The following is a 25877-nucleotide window of genomic DNA, read 5'->3' on the forward strand; positions in this document are numbered from 1 at the left end:
CCCACCACGTCCTCCTGAGGAGTCTCCTGAACTGTTTGAGCACAGTGTTGGGTACATGCTCCAGGAGGATGCACAGTGTTTAGTAGGCACTGATGATGATACTCAGCTAGAGGAAGGCAGTAGCGTGAGCGCAGAGAGAGGGGATGCTCAAGAAGGACAGCAATCTGGCAGTCATGTTCCACAAGCTGCAGCATACTGCCAGGTTTGCTCCAGCGATGAAGAGGGAGGGGATGATGAGGGCACTGACTCCACGTGGGTGCCTCATAGGAGGGAGGAGGAGGAGGCACATGTCCAACGAGGCAGGATGCCCTCCGGGGGCCAGCTTAGGGGCAGCACACTGACTGAATCACACCGCAGAGCTCTGCCTGTGCAGGGCGCTGCCTCTGCGCGTTATTCTAAAAGTTCTTTGGTATGGGCCTTTTTTGAGACGAGTGCATCAGATCGCACCGCTGCTATTTGCAACATATGTCTCAAGCGTATCTCGCGTGGCCAAAACATTAGCCGCTTGGGCACCATATGCTTGACCAGACATATGTTGACCTGCCATGCAGCTCGTTGGCAAGCTTTCCTCAAAGACCCACACCAAAGAACAAAGCGGACCTCTCCTTGCTCCTCATCAGCTGGCATCTCCAACCCCACTAGACCTTCAGTCCTCTCTGAAACCTGCTCTGAGAGGAATGAAGGTGTAGAATTAGGTGTGTCACAGCCAAGTGCTTCCGGGCACTCTGCTAGCAGTACACCCACGTCCGATTATAGCAGGCAAATGTCCCTGCCCCAGCTGCTGGACCGTCGAAAGAAGTTCACTCCCAGCCATCCACATGCCCAGCGGTTGAATGCTAGCTTGGCCAAATTGCTAGCACTTCAACTGCTGCCTTTTCAGTTGGTAGACTCTGCCCCCTTCCGTGAGTTTGTACAATGTGCGGTCCCTCAGTGGCAGGTCCCCAAACTACACTTTTTCTCACGGAAGGCGATTCCGGCTCTCTACCGGCATGTGGAAGGCAATGTCCTTGCCTCGCTAGACAGGGCGGTCAGCGGTAAGGTGCATATTACCGCTGACTCATGGTCCAGCAGGCATGGACAGGGACGTTACCTGTCTTTCACGGCCCATTGGGTCACTCTTCTGGCAGCTGGGAAGGATGCAGGACAAGGTGCAGTAGTGTTGGAGGTTGTTCCGCCACCACGCCTCCAAAATGCTACTACTGGTTGTGACACACCTCTCTCCTCCACCCCCTCCTCCTCTTCTTCCTCCATGGCCTCTTCCAGTGCTCGGTCCTCAGAACCAGCGGTGCTCCGTAGGCATTCCAGGGGCTACGCAAGTACGCAGGCAATACGATGCCATGCCGTGCTTGCTCTGGTTTGTTTGGGGGACAGGAGCCACACTGGGGCAGATGTTTTGTCAGCTCTGCAGGGGCAGGCCGAGAGGTGGTTGACGCCACGCCAGCTTAAGCCAGGAATGGTGGTTTTCGACAATGGCACCAACCTCCTCTCCGCCCTCCGACAAGGACAACTGACCCATGTGCCCTGTGTGGCTCACGTCCTTAACCTGGTGGTGCAGCGGTTCTTGGGCAGGTACCCGGGCTTACAGGATGTCCTGAAGCAGGCCAGGAAAGTCTGTGTGCATTTCCGCCGATCATTTAATGCCTGTGCTCGGCTGGCTGAGCTCCAAAAGGAGTTGAACCTGCCCAAGAACCGACTTACATGTGACATGCCCACCAGGTGGAACTCAACGTTGGCCATGCTGCAGTGGCTGCACACGCAGCAGAGGGCCATCAATGAGTACCTGTGCGACTATGGCACCAGGACAGGGTCAGGGTAGCTCGGTTTTTTCTCACCACGCCAGTGGGGCATAAGGGATGCATGCACTGTCCTGTCACCGTTTTAGGAGGCCACAAGGATGGTGAGCAGTGACAGTGCATGCATCAGTGACACTGTACCTCTTATCCACCTCTTGGAGCATACGCTGCATGGAATAATGGACAGGGCACTTGAGGCAGAACAGAGGCAGGAAGAGGAGGGCTTCCTTGCCTCTCATGGCCCCCTTTATCAGGACAGTGTTCCTGCTGTGCCACCCATCACACAGGAAGAGGATGAGGAGGAGGAGGAGGAGGATGATTGTGTCAGCATGGAGGTGGATGCTGGCACTCAGCATCAGCAGCAGCAGCAGTCTTGTAGGGATGATTTACAGTCCCAAGAAACCCGTGGACTTGTACGTGGCTGGGAGGAGGTAGCTGCAGATCATGTTGTCATTAGTGACCCAGAGGACTCCAGACCGAATGCCTCAGCTACCCTATGCTGCATGGCCTCCCTGATCTTGCAAAGCCTGCGGAAGGATCCTTGTATTCTTCGGATCAAGGAGAGGGACCATTACTGGCTGGCCACTCTCCTTGATCCACGGTACAAGGGTAAGGTTGCCGACCTTATCTTGCCGTCGCAGAGGGAGCAGAGGATGAGACATCTCCGGGAGGCCTTGCAGAAAGGTCTGTGCAACACGTTCCCAGAGACTGGGAGGTTACAAACTCCTGGTCCTGGACAACGTGTTGCTGAGGCATCGGTCAGAAGGAGCGGTGGAGAAGGTGGCCGTCTGACCGATGCGTTCAGACAATTTTTTAGTCCGCAGCCCCAAGGTATGATCGGTTCCAGCAACCATCGCCAGCGTCTGATTTACATGGTGCAGGAATACCTAGGGGCAAGGTCAGACTTGGACACCTTTCCCACCGAAAATCCTCTGGCTTACTGGGTCTTGAAGATGGATCACTGGCCAGAGCTTGCACAGTATGCAATTGAGCTACTAGCCTGTCCTGCATCCAGCGTTCTTTCGGAACGCACCTTCAGTGCTGCTGGTGGCTTTTTTACCGATCACAGGGTGCGCCTGTCCACCGACTCAGTTGATCGACTGACCTTCATCAAGATGAATCAGTCTTGGATCACCCACAGCTACCAAGCACCTGAAGCTGATGTAACCGAATAATTTTTTTTGAAATATCACATCCCTTCAAGACTACCTATGCTGATGCTGAGTGACTGTCCTGTTATGTTGATTGTCTATCCTCTTCCTCCTCCGCTGATATGTTGGAAGAACATTTTTGGTTCTGGGTGATGTCACCAGCCCAATTTTACAGCCCCTGTTTAACAGGGGCGTTTAATTACAATTTTTGATGCAATGCTTTGCAGCAGGGCTCATTCCTGCACCACAACTAGAGTACATGGGAGAGGTTGCAGTGTCGTGGCACCAGCACCAGTGCCTAAGGCCCAATTTTTCAGCCCCTGTTTAACAGGGACATGTAATTACAATTCTTGATATAATAGTTCACAGGAGGGCCCGTTCCTGTGCCCACCCAGAGTAACGGTGAGGACTTATAGTGTTGTGGCACCAGCACCACAACCACCAAAGGTCAATTTTTCTACCACTGTTCAACAATGGCATGTAATTACAATTCTTGATATAATCGTTCACAGCAGGGCGCTCCAGCACCCACCAAGAGTCACTTTGAGGGCTTACAATGTTGTGACAACACCAACACCTTGTTCCGCCATTTCTGCAGAGCATATAGGGCAGGCCCCTACTTTCAAACATCCAATTTACAAACATCTCCTACTTGCAAACGGAAGGAGACAACAGCAAGTGAGATGAAAAAGATGGACGACAAAACAAATTATACAGGGGTGATAACCCTTCCCTATGTTTTCCAAAAAGCTTAAAAATAGATTTTTTGACTGGAGCTACACTTTAAAAATGTACCAGTTGAAAATTACAAACAGATTCTACTTAACACAACAAACCTACACAATCCCTGTCTTGTTTGCATCGCCTGTATACTGCTGTTCTGAGTATATAGGGCCTGGTGTCCCCACATCTTTCCTTTTTGTAATATGGGTACAGGGTTCTCCTTAATATCCGTACAAGATCCAAAGGGGCTGGTAATGGGCGGGGGGGGCTACCCATGCCATTTTTCTCAATGATTTTCATCCATATTGCCGGAACCAGATATAACATTAAAACCGCAAGCAGTTTTAAATGATGTTATTTCCGTTTAATGTCATTTTGTGCAGGGACTGTTCTAAACACGGGAAACACGTGGCACTTCACAGGCATACTACAGACACCCCCCAGGCACGATATTTAAAGGAATATTTCACTTTTTTTCACTTTAATCGTCATTAAAATCAGTGCTCCCGCCAAAACGGCAATTTTTAAAAACATTTTAGGCATTGACCCATGTTCCCTGGGGCAGGAGCCAGGTCCCCAAACCCTTTTTAGGACAGTATCTTGCATATTAGCCATTAAAATTAGCACTTTTTATTTCAAACGTTTGAGTCCCATAGACTTCAATGGGGTTCTAACGTTCGTACGAATTTGCGGTCCGTTCGAAAGTTCTGATGCGAACCGAACTGGGGGGGTATTCGGCTCATCCCTAGTTTAAAGCATTTCTGTATGTTACTACAATGATTTTACATTCTGGCTACCCCTGAACAAAGGATGTATACAGTACATAGGGACATCAGTTATTAACGCAACTAGTGTTGCCACCTGACCACTATATTAGGTTGATGTGCTAGTATTGCAAAGAAAATTGTTTGTATACACACAGCAAACACACGATCACCTATTCCAAATGTATTATTTTCACTGCAATTGAATACATTGCATAATTATTAATAATAAGTAAAATTAAAGATGTTAAAAATAAATTTACCCTGGATTCCCTGAGCTAGAATGAAACCATCAAGCAAAAAGTTGTTCGAGCTCCAATGCTGCCTTTTCCAGGGTACAGTATGAAGTGCAGTGCTCGGCACAGTGGGAAGAGCTTTACATTAAGGAAACCCAAGCTGAGTATAGGTTCTGTAAGTTCTGTATGTAAGATGTAGTAACAAGGTGTAAAGTCAGTGTGGTTTCACAACATATAACACACAATATCTTCGCAACCAAAGCGGCACAAACGTCTATTTTTGCAGCACAAACCAGCACAAACGCGGCACAAACGAATGGCGCTTTTGTTTTTCAAATTCGGTAACGTGGGGTGTAAAGTGGGCGGGGTTTCACAACATATAACACACAATATCTCCGCAACCAAAGCGGCACAAACGTTTATTTTTGCAGCACAAACCAGCACAAACGCGGCACAAACGAATGGCGCATTTGTTTTTAAAATTCGGTAACATGGGGTGCAGAATGGGCGGGGTTTGACAAAATATAACGCACAATATCTCCACAACCAAAGCAGCACAAACGTTTATTTTTGCAGCACAAACCAGCACAAACGCGGCACAAACGAATGGCGCGTTTGTTTTTCAAATTCGGTAACATGGGGTGCAATATGGGCGGGGTTTCACAACATATAACGCACAATATCTCTGCAACCAAAGCGGCACAAACGTTTATTTTTGCAGCACAAACCAGCACAAACACGGCACAAACGAATGGCGCGTTTGTTTTTCAAATTCGGTAACATGGGGTGCAAAATGGGCGGGGTTTCACAACATATAACGCACAATATCTCTGCAACCAAAGCGGCACAAACGTTTATTTTTGCAGCACAAACCAGCACAAACGCGGCACAAACGAATGGCGCGTTTGTTTTTCAAATTCGGTAACGTGGGGTGCAAAATGGGCGGGGTTTCACAACATATAACGCACAATATCTCTGAAACCAAAGCGGCACAAAGATTTATTTTTGCAGCACAAACCAGCACAAACGCGGCACAAACGAATGGCGCGTTTGTTTTTCAAATTCAGCAACGTGGGGTGCAAAATGGGCGGGGCTTGCATTAAATTGAATGTTTAATATCTCAGAAACCGAACCGGCACAAACGCTAATTTTTGCGGCACAAATCAGCACAAACGCGGCACAAACGAATGGTATATTTTTATTCAGGTTTTACAAACATGGGGTGCCAACTTCACACAGCTATCTCAGTCGTATCTGCTTCAGCTGATAAGACTGCAGTAATGCTGTCCAATGCCTTTCTTTGCACTCCATGTGATGTCACATGGTCACATGGGGAGTAGTAAGAAGCTCTGAGAGATTATGCAGTTTCGTGGGATTTCAGTGTTGTGCCGTAGGAAGTCCTGATAATAGATAGACAAGCACACAGAGTGTGCTGTAAATCAGGGGAGATATGGGCATGCTCAGTGACGTCATTCTAAAGAACAAAAAGGATTACAATACTTTGCAAGTAAGGCGATCTCTATAAGCAGTGTTCATTAGGGTGTTTTTATGCTGATTTACATGGGACAAAGTTGTGGGGGAGAGTTTACAACTACTTTAAGGAAGGTAAGCAGTGCAGAATGAAAAAAAAAACGCATTTTGTCCTGCATGTAATTCTCCATTCCTTTAGTAAATCAGCACCAATAAATTATTTTTTCTGTACTGCCAGAAAACTGGAATTCAGCACATAAATAAAAAAAATGGCTCCTTTAGAACCTTATCACACAGGTTACATACATAGTTACATAGTAGGTGAGGTCGAGAAAAGACACAAGTCCATCAAGTCCAACCTGTGTGTGTGTGATTATATGTCAGTATGTGTGTGTTGTCTTGTAACAGATCCCCTTTAACACAGAATATTATCTTTTCTCAGGTTTCATTTTTAGTGGAGAAGGACCAGAGCATCTGTCAGGCTTTTATTGGTGTGGCCCCATTAATAAGATTTCCCTTCACTTCCTGTCCCAGTGACAGCTCTGTCACCAGGACATAAATAGGATGAACATTTCAACAGAGAAACTAAAGGCTATTAAACGCTGAAGGAGCTACTTAGTATTTTAATGCTACTGTGTGCCTTTTGGAGAGACCTTTACTTTCTATATAGATGACAATAATGTTACTCAAATAGGAAGTTTAAGTAAATGGAACCTGGAATTGGATGGAATTTAGTTTACTAAAACACTGTGCATCATTAACAATTGCTTTTCTTTTTCATACATCATAGGGCACATAGTTAGGCTAATATTCATTACCTGCTGGGTTATACTTCATCTCCAGGTGAATGGACACTGGTAGACCAAAGGTCTTTAGACAGGATGTGATCTCCTATATAACCCCTCCCATACAGGAAGTACATCAGCTTTTTACCGATGTCTGCAAGGTGGATGGCATGGTTGTTTGAGCTCTCTGAGCTCCAGGTCTCTCGTCCCACAAACGGTTCTTAAATTAATCAAGGGATTGACCAATCAAATCCATTTGACACAGGCTTTATATGCTTAGATAAATGGTACCCGAGCCTCCCAAAGAGGACTCAAGATTCTGCAAGGTTTTGCCTGTAATGCGGCCTCCGGGTGCTGGACCCTGTGAAGTGGATTCCTGGATATTACACTGCTAAGGCATTCCTGCAGGGTGCTGTACAGGTCCAAGGGAGTTGACCCCAACCATGAAAAGGGTACCCAGTCCTTGAATGCCCTCAAGTGACAGGAACCTGTTGTGAAGGTTGAAGAGTGGGCTCTTAGTTTCTAAGCGGCCCTGCGCCTGGACGGGTAAGTGAAACACCTTTATTATTATTGTGGGATGTCCTAGTGATTGTAACAATCAGTCAAGCTAGCTAGAGGCTGGATACCTGTGTGCTGTGGGAGTTTTTGGGGTAGCTGTGGGTGTTTGCAAAGTTTACCTTTTTTGCTTGTGTCTGGCTGTTTTTTACCTATATGATAGTGCGCAACGGTGCGACATTTCGACTTGGTTCGCCATGCTCAGCAGTTTGTTTATTTGGCGGACATGGTGCAAGCGACTTCCCTGCACATGTGCCATAGCCTTTATCTGGGTGCGCAAAGATTTGCGTCATATGCAAAAACAGCCACGCCCGTTCGCCTGGACCGTGCACATGCATGCGCACGCACAGAACGTGCTTATTTAAGCTGTCTATGCCAAGCATGCGGTGCTTCCAGAAGATAGCTGTGGGAAACACAGCAGGCTCTGAACTAGGCATTCGCGGCAGTTCATTTCTCCTTACCCAGGTCATGTGAGTCACCAGGTGTTACTTGGCAGGCTAAAGGTGCTTAGTAGGATTGTTGCATGGGGCTTATTAAGCCCTATTAAAGGGCCTCACTTCTGAGGTGTGTTACTTCTACACCCAGGTAATCCTTTATGTGGCTAGTAAATGTCTTCAAAAAAGAGGATTGGGACTAACACTACAGAGAAGGGCACACCTATGTCATCAGTAGTTCCTGATGAACCCAGTAATATGCGAAGTGTTGTATCCCCTGAAGGGCCAGAGGCTTCTGGGCAATCTGAGCCACTGCACCTACCTGGGATTGTGCTTACAGTCAACGCTCACCCTTCATCATTAAGGATGAACTGTCCTCAGCCCTAGCTGGGTTAGAGCACAGGATTGCTGGCACGACTGTCTCCATCCCACATGGTGGCAAGAAGCGTGACAGATCCCCCTCCCCGGAGCCTCCTAGTGTGGAGCAGGAATGGGTTGAGGATGGGAAAGAGCTTAAAGCTCATGATTCTGTAGATGGCATGGCAAATGAGTATGCTTCTGAGCAATCTGGACAAGAACATATCCAGTTTGTGTCTACCTCTCAATCACAGAGGCGTTTGATCCTAATTCTTACCGAAATGGTTCGTTCTGCCTTTAATTTGCCTCTTGCAGAGATTTCCTAGCCTCTCTGGTCCTCTTTGGGATCCCTGAGGCCTCTTCTGGCCACAAAGGCTTTCCCCTTACACCCTCTGTTGGAATAGGCGGTGTCTGCTGATTGGGAACATCCTGACAGGATTTTTGTTCCTCCTAAAAGGTTTTACCTTTTATATCCCATGGATAAAAAGTTCATCAAGAAGTGGAGCATGCCAGCCGTAGATACAGCAGTCTCTTCCTTAAACAAGAATGTCACTTGTCCGGTAGATAACGCACAGGGCTTGAAAGACCCTGTTGACAGAAAATTTGAGTCATTATTAAAAGCTTCCTTTTCTTTGGCCAGTTTAGCTATTCAGCCAGCTGTTGCAGCAACTGGTATCTGCCAGTCCGTAAAGGATCAGATCAGATGGCCTGACAGGCCTAACCAGGAGAATGATCTGCTTGAAAATAAGGCAGCTATTCCTCGAGCACTGTGTTTTGCTGTTGACGCTTTAAAGGATTCAATACAGCAGGTTTCTCATTTGGCTCTCTTGTCTGCACATATGTGCAGACTTTTGTGGCTTAAGAACTGGTCAGCTGAGCTTCCTTGTAAGATGTTATTGAAAAGTACCAGGCGTCCCTTGTTTAAAATTTCAGGGACTGCTTCCTCAAATGTCTCAGCGCCAAGGCAGTTCCGCCGCCAACAATACGCTAGGGCCAGGGGCAAGCAACAAGGCCAGAGCCAGAAAAAGCCCTGAGTCCAAAATTCTTCTAAACCCAGCAGAACCACCCTGGGGGGAAGGCTGCTACACATTGGGGACATTTGGAGAACAATAATTCAGGACAAGTGGGTCACCTCAACTATATCCCGAGGTTACAAGCTGGAGTTGCGGGGGGTTCCCTCTCAGAGGTTTTTAAGATCCAGTGTTCCCTTGGATCCTCCAAAAAGAAACTTATTGCTTCAGGCACTACATCATTTAGTGCATCGAGGAGTGATTGTAGAGGTTCCTGTATCCAAAAAATGCACAGTGTTTTACTCAAACTTGTTTACGGTTCAAAAACTAAATGGGGACACAAGGCCCATTTTGGACCTAAGATCCCTGAACCAGTATCTACTGATCCAGTCCTTTTGGATGGAGTCTGTCTGCTCAGTAGTAGCCTCACTCCAGATGGGAGACTTTCTAGCCTCCATTGATATAAAGGACGTGTATTTACACGTACCTATCTTTCAGCTTCATCAAAGGTTCCTGCAATTTGCAGTAGAGGAAGATCATTTTCAGTTTGTGGCTCTACCCTTCAGGCTTGCTACAGCTCTCTGGGTGTTCACAAAGGTTTTAGCACCAGTACTGGTTCATTTAAGGGCCTAAGGGATCTTGGTGCTTGGGTATCTGGACTACCTCCTGCTCAAAGATCACTCACTACAGGCTCTAGAACAGAGCATAACATGCATAGTGCGGTATTTAGAACGCTTAGGCTGGATCATAAATACAGAGTAGTCAACCTTGAGAACAGCTCAAAGTCTAAAGTATTTAGGTCTGATCCTAGATACGGTCCAAGCAAGAGTATTCTTGCCACCCACAAGGATCTGTGCCCTGAAGGATCATGTGGGTCAGATAAGGGGCACCAGACAACCCTTCATTCGGCTCTGTATGAGTCATTTGGGGAGGATAGTATCCTTCTTCGAGGCAGTGCCCTATGCCTAGCTCCATTCCAGGCCTCTACAACAAGACATCTTGTTGGCTTGGAACAGGAGAGGACAAGTCCTGGATTATCCAATGTTCTTATCTCCTCAAGCACTCTTAAGCCTAAACTGGTGGTTGCAGGATCAGAACCTGCGAAAGGGAAGATCCTTCCTCCCGGTAACTTGGAGAGTACTGACTACAGATGCCAGTCTCTCAGGCTGGGAAGTGACCCTAGAAGAGCTCACAGCTCAGGGGAAATGGTTAAGGAAAGAACAACGTCCTTAGTCAAAAGGAAACCAAAAAATGGCATCCTCGGAAATACGTGATTGGAAAAAGTCTCTTTTCTACAGTCAGCTGTGGAAATCAAATTGGCTTTGAGTACAATAAGAGGTCAAGTTTCGTTCCTATCAGTATTCTTCCAAGGGCCTTTAGCCTCCCATTCACTTGTCCGAACCTTTATTATTACCATACTTACCTGCAAAATCCTTTTCTTTGAGTACATCATGGGACACAGAAGTCCCTCCCCTCTTTTTGAGGATTCAGTGCTTGCTACAAAAGTGAAGTACTTCCTGTATGGGAGGGGTTATATAGGGGATTACTTCCTGTCTAAAGATCTTTGGTCTACTAGTGTCCATTCAGCTGGAGATGAAGTATAACCCAGCAGGTAATGAATATTAGCCTAACTCTGTGTCCCATGATGTACTCAAAGAAAAGGATTTTACAGGTAAGTATGATGAAAAAATCCTATTTTTTCATATGAAACTATTTCTTTTTCACATACATTTTTCTTTTCTTTTGCATCAGCTTCATAGAGTGCTGCTAATCTTCTCCAGCATCTTTCAGCTACTTCCTATCTACAAGCATTCACTCCAATGTTGACTGTACATCACTGCTCTGACTTCATTTCTTGATAGTGACAATGGTGGATTACGCCCTCACATTTGACAGGGTGACAACCCAGGAGCACAAGTGGCAGGGCGATGAAATCTCAGACTCAGCATAAAAGTGAATAGCATGCTATGAGCCATCCTGGCTCATCCTGTGTGTGTCAACACTATTTACAACAGCAGCATATATGACTTGTTTTAAATACAGTCATTTCAATATGGGCCATTCGGTGACGGCATTTTAAATGCTATTTCCAAGGTTTTTTGTAGATATATTATAGCATAGCTTTATAATAATATTGCTTAAAATACTATAAATATTATTATAAGTGTTATTGGTTGTGCTCAGGAATCAAAGAGGATATATATAGAAATATAAATACAGTCTATATATATATATGTATATATGGTGAAACGTGGGATTTAACATCCACCTGTGACCATCCTTAATTTTCCCTTGTGGGTCACCAGCAACTCAATATATGTACCCTGTAAATGCTCTATCATTGTTTTTAACCATTCCTGTATCTTTTATGTGTCCTGTTCCTTATTCCTTTGTATTTAATAAAGAAAATATATTTTTTACTCAATTTGTTGTGAAATAATTGTTGGTAGCACCGTTACAATCCATTCCTCCACATTACAATTTTGTTTAGCGGGATGAGGTGCATGACAATATAGAGCCACTCAGACTACACTCTAATTTACATTCGTGTTTGTTGGCCGACAATTGTGTACCATTTGTATGCAAGACAAAATCCAGGCACAAAAGTCCGAAGTTTTGTCTGCGGAAAATCCAGTCATGTGTATGAGGCTTAAGATTTGTTTTATATGTTATCTTTTATCGCGCTGAAAAAGCTGCCTAAGTTATGTATTGCTGGAATTGCTGATTATGTTTTTTTCTGATGCTAGAAATGCAATTAAGCATAAAAATTAAATTGATAATTATTTTAAAATATACAGTATATAATAAAAATAAAAATGTAATCACATTAAAGTTAAATATCTTGTTAAAGCGGGAGTCCACCGGGACTCCGCGTTTTTTTTTTTTTTTAAAGCCAGCAGCTACAAATACTGCAGCTGCTGACTTTTAAAATAGTGACACTTACCTGTCCAGCGCGCCCGCGATGTCGGCACCCGAAGCCGATCTCTAGGTCGCCTGTCGGGTCCTGCCGCCGCCATCTTGGGTATGGGAATCAGGAAATGGAGCCTTTCGGCTTCATTTCCCGGTTCCCTACTGCGCATGCGCGAATCGCGCTGCGCAATAAGGACGCTCCCCGCTGCCTCTGGGATCTGTGTGTTTCCCAGCAGGCAGCGGGGCACTTGCGGGAAGGGGCGGGCACTTGCGGAAAGGGGCGTACGTTACGCCCCTTTCCGCAGAGAGCTATCCCGGAAGTGGGTGCAGTTACCTGGATTATCCAGGTAACTGCACCCCCCTCCCCCCTGAAAGGTGCCGATTGTGGCACCGGAGGGGGGGAGGGTTCCGATGAGCGGAAGGTCCACTTTAGGGTGGACCTCCGCTTTAATGTTTCAATGTATAGTTTGTAAATGTGTATGTACAACTGGACAGCCGTATCTTCTCATTAAATATGCAGGCATGTTTCCTACTTAGCAGAACTGCACACTGGGGTTGAATTACTAAAACTGGAGAATGCAAAATCTAGTGAAGCTTTGCATAGAAACCAATCAGCTTCCAGTTTTTTTTTTTAGTAGGTGTGAACCAGGACTAAAAGAGATGCTCAGCACTTTTTTTGTCATATAGTAAACATGTTATACTTAAATTAGAAAAAAGAACACATGCCCATCCCTCCTCCACAGATAATCAATAATCAGATCTTGGTGAACAATCAATTATAAACAATGATAATAGGTGAATCAAAATGTAAAAATACCCTTAATGCGTCACCGCACATATAAATAATTACACATAGTGTATAAATAAGTGAATCATATATTCATTTTCTAAATTCATAAACAAAATAGCTCAGTTTTAAGGTTAATATCTGGGGCCCAAACAAAGTGTGAAAGTGCTCAAAGAGGTGCATTCCCCACATGTAAACACACCTCTTGCTGGAAGTATATGATCTCAGATTATAGAGCTCTAACTCACTCCAAAACCATAGCCACCAATTATTCCTCACAGGTTTAACAACTCAGTAAAAATATCTTCCCACAGGGTCTCAGTTCTCGTGTTACCCCAGGATATTGGCTGACTTTAAGCCCTACAGTGTGTGTGCGTGCCAGTTACATAACTTTTAGACAGTGGTGGCTGGTGGTCATTTTTTTTTGGTGCGGGGGGGCGGCAAACAGTAACACCCCCTCCCCCCCCCCCCCCCGTCGATCAAGTCTGGAGCACTTCAGTTTCCTCAATCCCCTACCTCGGTGGCCAATGAGGACTCTTCCCTTTTCTCCTGCTTCTGATTGGTCGGATTGAGGACCAGTGTTCATTTGCTTTTGTAACCCCTGGTTGGGCTCGTAGTGCAATGCTCTGCCCCCCCTCGAGCCCAACCTATTTCGAAGCCTATTAGAGCCTCTGCCTCTAATCAGGTGCTTAAAAAAAACACCCTGCATCTGTAATTCATGAGCCCGGCATCCTGAAAGGGGCCGGACACATGTAAAGGGGGTGGCGACTGTGGATAGAGGGGGCGGCGCCTGGGCACCCCTAATGGACAGACTGACGCTGCTTTTAGATGGTGGTGGTCAGTCAGCAGCACACACCTCTGTTGTATACATCTTCTCTCCTCCACACTAACAGGTTCTGTTCAGGGAAAGACTGAGAGACCAATGCACACCCTCCTTCCTTCTGTTACTAGCAGCTGATTGGTCCTTTAACTGAGCACAGGTTGTTCTTGGTATAATATACTTACCTGCTTTGTGCGATGGTTTTACAGAGCGGCCTTGAATCTCCTCTTCTCGGGTCTCCCACCGGAGGTTCAGACTCGTCCTCTTCTGTGTCTGCTCTCTTAGCAAGTGCTTGCTTTGGGGGCAGACATGCAGACTAGCTCTTGAGCTTGGCCCCACCGCCTTCTCCCTCCTAACAGGATTGGATTGACAGCAGCAAAAGTAAATGGCTCCTGCTGATTCCTCTGTGCCTGTAAGGAGAGAGCAGCAATGCTAGTCTTGGGCACAGTGCTGGATCGAAAGAGGAACCAGGTAAGGTTTTAGCCTGGGGGGAGCTAATAGTGGAAGTTTTTTACTTTAAAAGAGAAGTATGGGTTCTACTTCTACACTGAGAACACAAACATCGCCAATGGCTCTGTCCTCACAGCTCCCTGAGCAGAGGGCTGCTGACTGTCAATCAGCAGCTCTCCGCTCTTCTGCCCTACCCCCCCCCCCCCCCCGCACACACTGAAGTGCTGAACTATGGAGGGGTGGGGAGCGGCCGTCTCAGGCTCTCAGCGTGACTCGCTAATAGGCTGAGACAGGTGTCAGTCCAGGCAGTCCCTGGCAGATCCTGACTTCCACTGTCACAATGACGCGGTGCCTGGACTGATCTCTTGACTTCAGAACACTCTCTGCTGAAAACGGGTCACAGGAGTGCAAAACTAATTGCACTCTTGTAACCCAAACGAGCTAAAGCTTGACTTCTCCTTTAATACATAAAATGCATTAGGGTAAAAATTGTATGCCTTTAGAACCACTTTAACTCAAAATATACTGTATTACAACATAAAATAGACTAAAATGTCCCTTTAAGGTAACATTTAGGGGTTAGGGTGAAGGTTCAGGGTTAGTGTCAGGAGTAGAAAATTTACAATTAGATGTTAAAGTTAGGTTGAGAGAAAAAAATATATAAGTCACACGGGCACTGCTGCATTTAGCTTTAGGCTAGGTTTACACATGCGTGGATGCGGGTTCGTGCCTGGGGTCTGGTGCGTGTCTGTGCACTGGTGCAGGTGCGATTTAGGTCCAAATTTCTGTCTGAATTCCCACCTGAATTGGACCTAAACACACACAAGACCCTTTTTCAATCCAGACTGTGGCCCCCCCCACCCCCGACCTGTGTGAACTGGCTCCATTGAGAGCCGTTCACACTCATCTGTCATGCCAATTGTATGCGGGAAAATCCACATCCAATTTGCATATATGTGAACCCAGCCTGAGTCATCTGGGAGATATAAACAACTTTTATGCCTCCCAGATCACCTTTTCCTGGATTTAAGGCTGGGTTCAATTCACATAGCAAGAGAATGTGACCAGCTCTAGGAGTCGGTTCACATATCTCCATGGCGGCTCAGGAGCGGCTGGCACAGGAGTCCTGTGTGTCTTTGACTCCGTTTCAGGGCCGAATGCAGGCAAAAATTTGGCCCTGATTCAGACCCCTGCTGAGAGCTGCATCTGGCATCAGTGTGAACCCAGCCTTAAAGTATTTTACACAAGTTTAGTGTCCAATTAGATCTTGGATGCACAGAGTTCTTCTTCTCTAAATGCAGCCAGACTGACAACACCTAAATGCAGGTAAGGGCGCTGTGAGAATGGCACCACTGAAAAAATCATTACATGTGCGTGTGTTTAGAAATATTTTCTAAACAAATATAAATGCAGGTCTGACACTGCCAGTGTGAATGAGGCCTTAGATTATGGTTAGAGGTTAATCTAAGATTTTTTTGGTTAGGGGTAGGGCAACACCAAATAATCTTATGCACTATGAGCATCAATACTAACACATACTGGCAATACTAATTTATATGTCAAGTTCATCTGTGCTACAGTTTAAAATGTCAGAAGTTTTGAAAACCTCAAATAAGCTGTATCACTTTTCAGAAGGTAAACATATAGCAGCAGGATATGTGTGATGTGCAGCCTGCGCTGACCTAACATAGCCCGTGATAAATGAACTTAAGGTCGTTCTTCCTGCTTTCTCTGCTTGGCCTTAATCCACACTAAGCTTTTTTTATTATCGGATGTCATATGCAGTTATCCCTATAGAGTGATCTACTCAGAATATGAGTACTGCTGCAACTCAGAGATCTTATCATTTGCAGCAAAATGCAACTAATTATATGCAGGTTGCAGGTCATTTCACCAAAGTTACCTTAATACATATATATATAATGAGTGGACATGGTTGCTAGGTGAATAATTGCTTTATATTGTGGAATATGGTTATTACATAACTGCATCTCTTATGTCTGTCTCCCCCCAGGGTGAGCACATAGCACATCCCAAACTATAATCAGGAAGGCAACATTTGACAAATGAGCATTTGATTTTTTAATTTAGGTAAAAGCAAGATTATCATGATGCAGCATTTTTAGTATGGGGGCGGAATGTAAAGCCTTTCTTTTTGCTAATGGCTTTAAAGGTAGCATCAGCATTAAATAGAATGTAAAATGTTAAACAGAATACAAGAACCTTTGTATGTGATTTCTTAATTTTTGTGACCATGTAAATGTAAAAAAAAATTATATTTACCCTGAACAATCTTATCTATCCTGAACAGTAAGGACCTCCAGCTGAGTGTGTGCTGTATCTTCACCTTTGTATACTGCCTGACCACCCTAAAACTGGGCTGCTTTATGATGCAATTACCGGCAGCTCTGTGTGCCTCCTCTGTTCCTGCCTCCACCTGTCCCATTCACATTGCTGTTTATTACGTGGGATGTCAAGCACAGTGATGGGTTAACAGTAGTACCCGGGTGATGTAAGCAGCTGAAACCAAAACATCAACCATAGAACCTGTGCGTTGTGGAGCAGCCTGCATTTTGAAGTACCCGTGTGCTTAAAAGCTGGACTTCAATCAGCTTGTAGGCAGGTTAATATACCAGTTAGGCACTGTCCCAGCCAGGAAGGTAAGAGTTAATGCCTTTCCCGGTTCTTTGGTCTTTTGTTGGGTTCTTCTCTGGGTCTCTGGGTCTGGCTCACTAATCCTGTGAGGCTACAAGAAGTCTGAGAGGTCCAGGGCCTACATCAGGTCTGATGCCCGTAAGGGAATGGCACCCGTGAACAGAAGAATGTCTCATAGCACTGCCTGTACGTAAAGGTAAGAGAACCTGGGGTTCACCCGGTAGACACCAGCTCTGAAAGAATGACTTCTGTATTACATGAACACTACCTTTGCAGGTATACAAGGGCAGCACACAGCCTGTAGTTACAGTTATAATATTAGGGAAGAATATGAATATAATGACAGAATCTAGGTAAAGCTTTTGAAGCATTGTCCCTGCCTGTTCTGAAGTCACTGAAAGGGGTGTAATGCAAGTAACCAGCACACATAGTCCACCGAGTGTGTCTTAATCACATTGGGGTATGAAGACATGTGTAGTGGAGTAGTATGAAGACACAAGTGGTTACCTAGGGTAATGGAAGTTTAACAAGCAGCCTGTCATTAAACATGTGTCTGAAATAGGTGGGATAGCCTCTTGAAGGGGAGGTTTGTTGTCGGCATTTTCTTGTGAGCGGTCCGTCACCCATAGTAATGAAAGCAGACTCATGCCACAGAGGTTCTCCAACCTGCGCCGAAGAAGAGTTAAGTGAAGTTGAGTACATGCATGGAGTCCAAGCTATGAGCACAGCGGGACCCCATAATGTTACTGCGAGTGAGGTGTCGGTAGGCGAGTGAGGTGTCGGTAGACGTAGATGCTGGACAGGTGGATGTAGACAGGGCTCATCATGTCCTTCCTAAATGCAAGTTAAAGAGAAGGTGTACATTGCACAGGGACTCGAAAGTTACAGTGCAAGTGTACATGGTGTACGTTTGTCTCTAGGCAGAGTATTCCCCACAGCAGCCTCGGCCTTGTCCCAGGGCAATGATGAAAACGGCACAAAGTACCCCATGTGTAGTAAAGTGATCCTGTACAAGGTTTCTAGCATAGCCCAGAAGAACCCACGCCAGGGTAGGCCTTTCATTTGACCCTTGCTTGGCACCCAACAAGGAAGGGAACATGGGGGACATGACAAACAGCTACCTCCCTACCCCTCCCCTTTACAAGCTAATTTAAATTGATTTTTGGTAGCATTTGAGATTTCTTTCACTTTCACTGTCAGTGATAACAGTAAACAGGACAAATAGATGGAGTGATTATCCCTAAGAGACAGCAATAAAAACCTGACAGGGGTTCCCCTGTATCCAAAAAAAAAAAAAAGTTTGTCTTTAGTTATACTTTAGTAATCTGTATACAATTCCTCCACAGCAACTCAAACTCAGTGAAGAAGGCTCATTATTTCACCACGTTACATTGGCCATGAAGAGTGCAGATATTGCCCTGTTAGGAGCTTAGCTGATTGGATACACTTAGGGGTTGTAATAGGGGCACACAGTCTTCTTGTGGTAAAAAAAAAAAAAAAAAAAAAAACACATGCTTGCCAAATGGTTATTTACTGATGTTGTCTTTATCATTTAAAAGCAAGTTATATTTTGGATGCTATCCAGTTATTGCAGAGTAAATGCATATGTTAATATTTCACTCATTGTATTGGAATATCAATTTGCAATAGGCTTTAACAAAGCTGTGGCCAAATCCTGCATCTGCTTGTAGTTTGTGTCTGATGTTCTTCATTGATCCTGGTCTGAATATCTATTGTTCTACCTGTACTCTTATTATAGTGTTTGATTTATGAGTACAGTACCACTACAAATCAATTAGTCAGTGATTTTATACATTTAAAACTGAACTGCAGGGAAACAGCTAAATATAAAAATATATTACCTATGTGCAAGGTATTTTATCTGCCAAATAATTTGTATTTCTGTTCCTCCGGGGCCGAGATTTACACAGCAATACCACACAGCATAGTCATGTCTATACAGGGGAGGGTAACTGAGCTTCCACTGCTGCAGTTTCACTTTCACTTGTGGGCCTCCTTCTCACCTCCAGCTTTCATTTTCTAGATCAGGGGTCTCCAAACTGTGGCTCAGATGTGGCCATTTGCTTGCTTTTATCCATTTATTTAATTCACTGACACCAACAAAGGGGCACAGTTCTTCACAATGGCACAAACAATGGGGCACAATTCCCCCCAATGCCACCAAAGATGGGGCAAAATTCCTCCCCATGACACCAACAATGGGACCCAATGCCACCAATGATGGGGCACAATTCCTACCAAAGACACCAATGACCTCCCAATGACACAAGTGGTAGGGCAAAATTCCTATCACTGACAAGATGGGGCATTATTTACTTCAACCAATTCTGGGACTTTTTCCACTCTCGATGGCCACAGTCCAGCCACCCCAGAGGAAGTCCACCTAAATATTTTTTATTAAAAACCAGCAACTACAAATACTGCAGCTGCTGACTTTTAAGGACACTTACCTTTCCTGGAGTCCAGCAATGTCAGCAGCCGAAGCCGATCAATCGCTCGGCTCTCGGCTGCTGCCGGCGCCATTCTCGGTGAGGGAATCAGGAAGTGAAGCATTGCGGGTTTCACTTCCCGGTTCTCTACTGCGCATGCAGACTGGTCTGCGATGTCTCTGGGACCCGTGTGTGTCCCAGCAGACAGTGCAGGGGGATGGGAAGAGGCATAGACTCCCGTGGGAGTCTATGCCTGGAAGTGGGTGCAAATACCTGTCTTAAGCCCCATACACACTACCAGATTTTCTGCTGATTTCTTTCCTTCAGATTTACCAAAACCATATAATATGAGGTCAAACCTTAGGAGTTCCAACTTGTATGCAATCAGACAGACCCTTACACTACATGGTTTTGGAAAATCTGAAGACAAAAACCAGCAGAGAATCTAATAGTGTGTATGGGGCTTTAGAAAAGGTATCTGCACGCACCACCCTCCCCCTGAAAGGTGTCAAATGTGACACCGGAGGGGGGGGGGGGGGGGGTTCCGAAAAGTGAAGGTTCAATTTTTGTGTGAACCTCCGCTTTAAGTCTGATGGACAGTTAAGTGGCCCTTTGTTTAGAAAGTTTGGAGACCCCTGTTCTAGACAGTGAATGGGAAAGCAGCAGACAGAATAGCTAATCTCTGTGTCAGTCTGGTTTCTGCACCTATCAGCATGCTGCTTACACTGGAGCACACCTGATTGGCTACTTGTGTTGCTTCTCTTTCCTCCTGTTTAAACTCTATTATACAGTAGAATTCAAGAGGCTGATATCTAATCAAATTCAGATACACACACATACATTGGAGGCTCATTTACATATGCAACTGTCATTGCCTCCCCTCTGAAATTCAATCCATCTTGAATGGCTTTTCAGAGGCATATGAGCAGTGGATTGGATATGTCACACCCCTCACCGACTGTGTTAACCACTGAAAGCCTGCTGAATTGTGCCACAACCATGTGCACTGCATGTGGTTCCTGAGCATTTGCAGCACTTGCTCTATTCACTAGGTCACATTTAGAAGCAGCACTGCCACTGAAGAAAACCTGTATACATTTGTATGAACTGTGGCAGTGTATGACACCCAGCTCTATATGTCCACTAAACATACTACCACCCTTCTACTCAAATCCCTTACTGATTGGTACAAAATCCACCTTGACAAAGCTTAAAGTGGTTGTAATAGCGCAAGGTTTTTTTTTTACCTCCATGCATTCTAGGAAGATGGGTGAAGATGTCATTTATTTAATGCCAGAATAAATTCAAATTCTGACCAATGAAATAACTAAACTCCCAAACACCTACCTCTGTTAAACTCCCTTAAATTGTGCTAAACTCTTTTGAAAAAATCCAACCTAGGTGAGTTTTTGATACTGATTTTCTCCTGTGAGGATAAGCAGTGTTTTACAAGAAACCAGTGTACACGAGGCCTAAAGGTCCATTCACACCATTTGTGTTAGGATGTGCTGGGCAGTATTGGCCAGTACAGTCCTAATGCAGGGCAATTTGCCTTTTTCCTATGGTGTCATTTCAATAAAGTTCTAAACAAACAAAAAAAAGTAAACAGTGTGATGCACCAGGATCAGAGTTTTGGCATTGTGTCCCTCCAATATACACCAGCAGCCGTACATTCAAAAGGTGAAGCATTTGGTAGAGAAATTCGAGGGGACCTCACACCATTTTTTGTTTTTTAATTTATACTGGATAGGATCCCCGGCCATGTAAGTGAATGTGGCCAGTGACGACACTGGTTGTTAAAGACTTGGTGTCCTTAACAGCAATTGACAGCGGGAAGCTGTCAATGTATTATAATATTGGAGTATTGGAATAGCATTTATGTATATGTCTGTTTTTTTCTAATGATGTGTCTTTATGCATTGTTTACACGTTTTTACAAATTGTACAAATAAAATTCTTGCTGTTTTATTCAAATGGTACCGTTAAAGTCCTCTATTTAGTTTTTAGGGATTTTTTTGCAATTTCAGTCATAGGATGTGGTACCAGACACTAGTATCCAATGTATAGAGGGCTTCCAAACTTTCTTTGCTAACATATTATACACGATACCTGGCTCTCCCTGAACAAGTAAATGTTGGGCGTTTGGATACCCAAGGTTCAGTCCAAACACAAGCTCATCAATAGTAATCATCATGCAACCAAAGGACTACAGAATGTTTGCTGAGTAAAGTATAGCTAATGGTTCACTCTAATCATCCAATCACATGCAAGAAAAAATATTGTTTTTTTTGAAAATGATTGGGTATTCAAAGCAAACACAACCACATTTTATTCACTATGCTAAGGGAAAATTCTCTACTCCTTTAGTAAATCCACTGATCCTGTGAGAGTTGTTAATATGCAGATTATGTTCATTAAAGAATTCCTTTAATCTAAAACTCAGTTAATCTGAAATCGGTATGTCTGCATTCCTATGGTTCCTATTCCAGATTTATAGGTACAATGACGTTTTACAGTCATCTTTAGTATAACAAATGGATAATGGACATCTATAAGTAAATAAAAAAACTGCTAATGCACCACACAGTGTGAATATTGCTGACATAAGCAGAAGCAGCTGATGCAACTCTCTCCACAGTCATCCTAAATTGTACAGCAGTCTGGTATGCTGCAGCTGGAATACCACATCAGCATTACAATAGGTTTGCATTTTGATGGAGCTAGAGATCACAAGAAGAGTAAGGCAATTCTACTAATGAGGACCTTAAATCAACGCTACCTTTCCAGCAAGCAGAGTACAGACCCCATGGGTGTTGTACAGACAAGAGGATTGGATTGTCATTGTGTGCGGCAGCCTGCACTTCTATACTATTATGGTTTAGATGGTTCATTTTACAAAGCAAGGCACATGGTTTGTGACAGTATATAGACAGCTTCAGAAAGATTATGAAACGTAAATGGAAATATTCTGTAATCACATGTTACATTTTCACGTTACTACAAAGTAAATCTAGAACCTAAACTTTTTTTGTTTTTTTGAGATTGCGTTCACACTTGAACTGAGGGTCTTTGGACATTTTACCAGCCTTTTTTTGCAGGTTAAGACTAGGTTCACATATATGTAGGAAATGCATGAAAATCGCATGCATTCCCGCACCCACACAGTACAGCGGCCCTTTCATTTATATGGACTACTGTGTCCCCACAAATGTGGCACACAGAAACCACACATATGCAAACCTAGCCTAAAGCTTTTTTTTTTAATTATCATTAGCCAATGAAAAGATAGCTGCTAGGTAAATAAAATACATTGCCATGTTTTCTTGTGTTTTTCAAGCATGCCCATTGAAGTGTGTTGGGGTCAAAAACACTTGAAGCTTGTAGCTCAGAAGAAGCTAGTGTACTTTTTAAGGCACAACTGCAAATCATGGGTTTTTGGATGTTGAGTGTATTGGAGCTTGAAGTTACAATATGCTTAGGTATGAATGGGGCCTTATAGGAGTGGGTAAAGATTAAATCTTCGGTCAGGTTTTTATTGCTATTTAATTTCCTTCTTTGACTTAGTTACTATTGTAAACAGAACTAAAAGTGATTGGAAATCCAAATTTTTAAGGCTATCATTCAAAGAGGAGTTGGGTGACCAATTTCCAGTGGGGATGCACACTCCAGGCTTTATGCACACAGTCGGCAGGCTCTGAAACAATCTTTGCGGTGGATGTCTTCTACGTTGCGGTTTAGCATCAATTTACAGGTGGACAGTAGGTGATAATACCACCTCCTTATCACCTGTCGATCCCAAGAGGAATTACACGTTGCACATTTCACTACAAACTGCTCTATGGGAGTACCCAGCAAGCAGAGCACTGTAAACACAATGTGGAATAATGCTTCCACATTGGGTTTACATAGGAAGTGATCAGAGCCGTGGGAGGGGCGCCCACTGTGAAATGTAAGTGGGCAACAATACCTTTTCCTTCATTGTGGGATTTGCTCTGTGTGATGATGGCTCCTGATTGGACAGTCCCAATCATTGAATCACACTGTTCCAGCTAGCAAGAGAGAGGCGTTCATGTCAGAAAGGTAACGACAAACAATGCATGACCCTGCCTAGCAGAACAAAAGGGTCACATGTCATTTTAGGGACACGATGGTGCATTGGCAGGGAGCATTAAAGAAGTTATTGTAAAGGTCTCCTACAAAAAAAAATCATACTCATTGGCTCTCTGCAATGGTTTTGCACAGAGCGACCCAAAATATCCAATTCTGGGGTCCCTCGTCTAGCGCTTCTGGCTCCTCCTCTTCTTTTTGTGCCCCATAACAACCCACTTGCTATGGGGGGCACACGCGCAGGCTCAATTTCGAGCTGAGCTGTGTGCGTCTATTGACACAGTGCTGCACGACCCTGCCTCCCACTCCCTCCTCTCATGATTTGACTGACGCTTATGAGAGTAGGGAGAGTGGAAAGAGCTGCTACAGATGAGCAGAGCACTGGCTCGAGAGAGGAATGAGTAAATGTTAGGAAGGGGGGCTGAGAGCACTGCTGGTGCATAGCTCCCAACTGTCCCTGATTTCGAGGGACTGTCCCTGATTTGGAACACAGTTCCTCTGTCCCTCTTTCCTCCTCATTTGTCCCTCATTTTGGTCTGATCTATATAGTATATATAGTATATAAAATGCACTTTTTATATTTCAAAAAGTGTTTCTCAGTGCTAAAGCTTTCATCCAATTTCTAAATTGCTGCATTTGTAAATTTCAAAGGCCGTTATAAAGGAATTTAGAGTGCAGCAGTGCACCCATTAATCTGTTGTAGCGACACATGGAAAAACATATTTGAAAACAATTAAACATTTTTTCTGTGAATTAATGCAACACATAAACATAAATAGGCTACTAATGTTGTATTAAAGTTTTAAATAAGCATATTTAATCCAATGAAATCTACTAGTAATAGCAATTTGGTGAAAATTAAGCTGTGTGCGGCCCTCCAGACATGTTGGGGGCTGCACTTATGGTCCCCTATATTTAGTAAGTTGGCCACCACTGATCTACTCTAAACAAAACAGAATATTTTGTGACTTTAGAAAAACTTACTGTATTGCACAATGATAGATAGCTAGCTAGATAGATAGATAGATAGATAGATAGATAGATAGATAGATACAGTGGTGTGAAAAAGTGTTTGCCCCCTTCCTCATTTCCTGTTCCTTTGCATGTTTGTCACACTTAAGTGTTTCGGAACATCAAACCAATTTAAACAATAGTCAAGGACAACACAAGTAAACACAAAATGCAATTTGTAAATGAAGGTGTTTATTATTAAAGGTGAAAAAAAATCCAAACCATCATGGCCCTGTGTGAAAAAGTGATTGCCCCCTAAACCTAATAACTGGTTGGGCCACCCTTAGCAGCAACAACTGCAACCAAGCGTTTGCGATAACGTGCAATGAGGCTTTTACAGCGTCCTGGAGGAATTTTGGCCCACTCATCTTTGCAGAATTGTCCTAATTCAGTTACATTAGAGGGTTTTCGAGCATGAACGGCCTTTTTAAGGTCATACCACAACATCTCAATAGGATTCAGGTCAGGACTTTGGCTAGGCCACTCCAAAGTCTTCATTTTGTTTTTCTTCAGCCATTCGGTGGTGGACTTGCTGGTGTGTTTAGGATCATTGTCCTGCTGCAGAACCCAAGTTCGTTTCAGCTTGAGTACACGAACAGATGGTCGGACATTCTCCTTCAGGATCTCTTGGTAGACAGCAGAATTCATAGTTCCTTTTATCACGGCAAGTCTTCCAGGTCCTGAAGCAGCAAAACAGCCCCAGACCATCACACTACCACCACCATATTTTACTGGTGATATAATGTTCTTTTTCTGAAATGCAGTGTTCCTTCTACGCCAGATATACTTGGACACACACCTTCCAAAGAGTTCCACTTTTGTCTCATCGGTCCACAGAATGTTGTCCCAAAAGTCTTGGGGATCATCAAGATGTGTTGTGGAGAAATTGAGACGAGCTTTGATGTTCTTTTTGCTCAGCAGTGGTTTTCTCCTTGGAACTCTGCCATGCAGGCCATTTTTGCCCAGTCTTTTCCTGATGGTGGAGGCATGAACGCTGACCTTAACTGAGGCAAGTGAGGCCTGCAGTTCCTTGGACGTTGTTGTGGGGTCTTTTGTGACCGCTTGGATGAGTCGTCGCTGCGCTCTTGGGGTAATTTTGGGCGGCCGGCCACTCCTGGGAAGGTTCACCACTGTTCCATGTCTTCGCCATTTGTGGATAATGGCTCTCACTGTGGTTCGCTGGATTCCCAAAGCTTTGGAAATGGCTTGATAACCCTTTCCAGACTGATAGATCTCAATTACTTTCTTTCTCAATTGTTCCTGAATTTCTTTGGGTCTCGGCATGATGTGTAGCTTTTAAGGATCTTCTTGTGGACCTTACTGTGTCAAGCAGCTCCTATTTAAGTGATGCCTTGATTGTGAACAGGTGTGGCAATAATCAGGCCTGGGTGTGGCTAGAGAAATTGAAC

General features: G+C 44.4%; 1 protein-coding gene across 3 annotated transcripts in view; it reads right to left on the reverse strand.

Moving 5' to 3' along the window:
• ACSL6 (acyl-CoA synthetase long chain family member 6) overlaps positions 1-25877 on the reverse strand; it is a 342759-nt gene that overhangs the window by 308845 nt on the left and 8037 nt on the right. The window lies entirely within an intron of this gene.

Source organism: Lithobates pipiens, unplaced genomic scaffold (assembly GCF_037356315.1).
Source record: "Lithobates pipiens isolate NorthernLeopardFrog02 unplaced genomic scaffold, aLitPip1_a1.2 Scaffold_8, whole genome shotgun sequence".
NCBI lineage: Eukaryota > Metazoa > Chordata > Amphibia > Anura > Ranidae > Lithobates > Lithobates pipiens.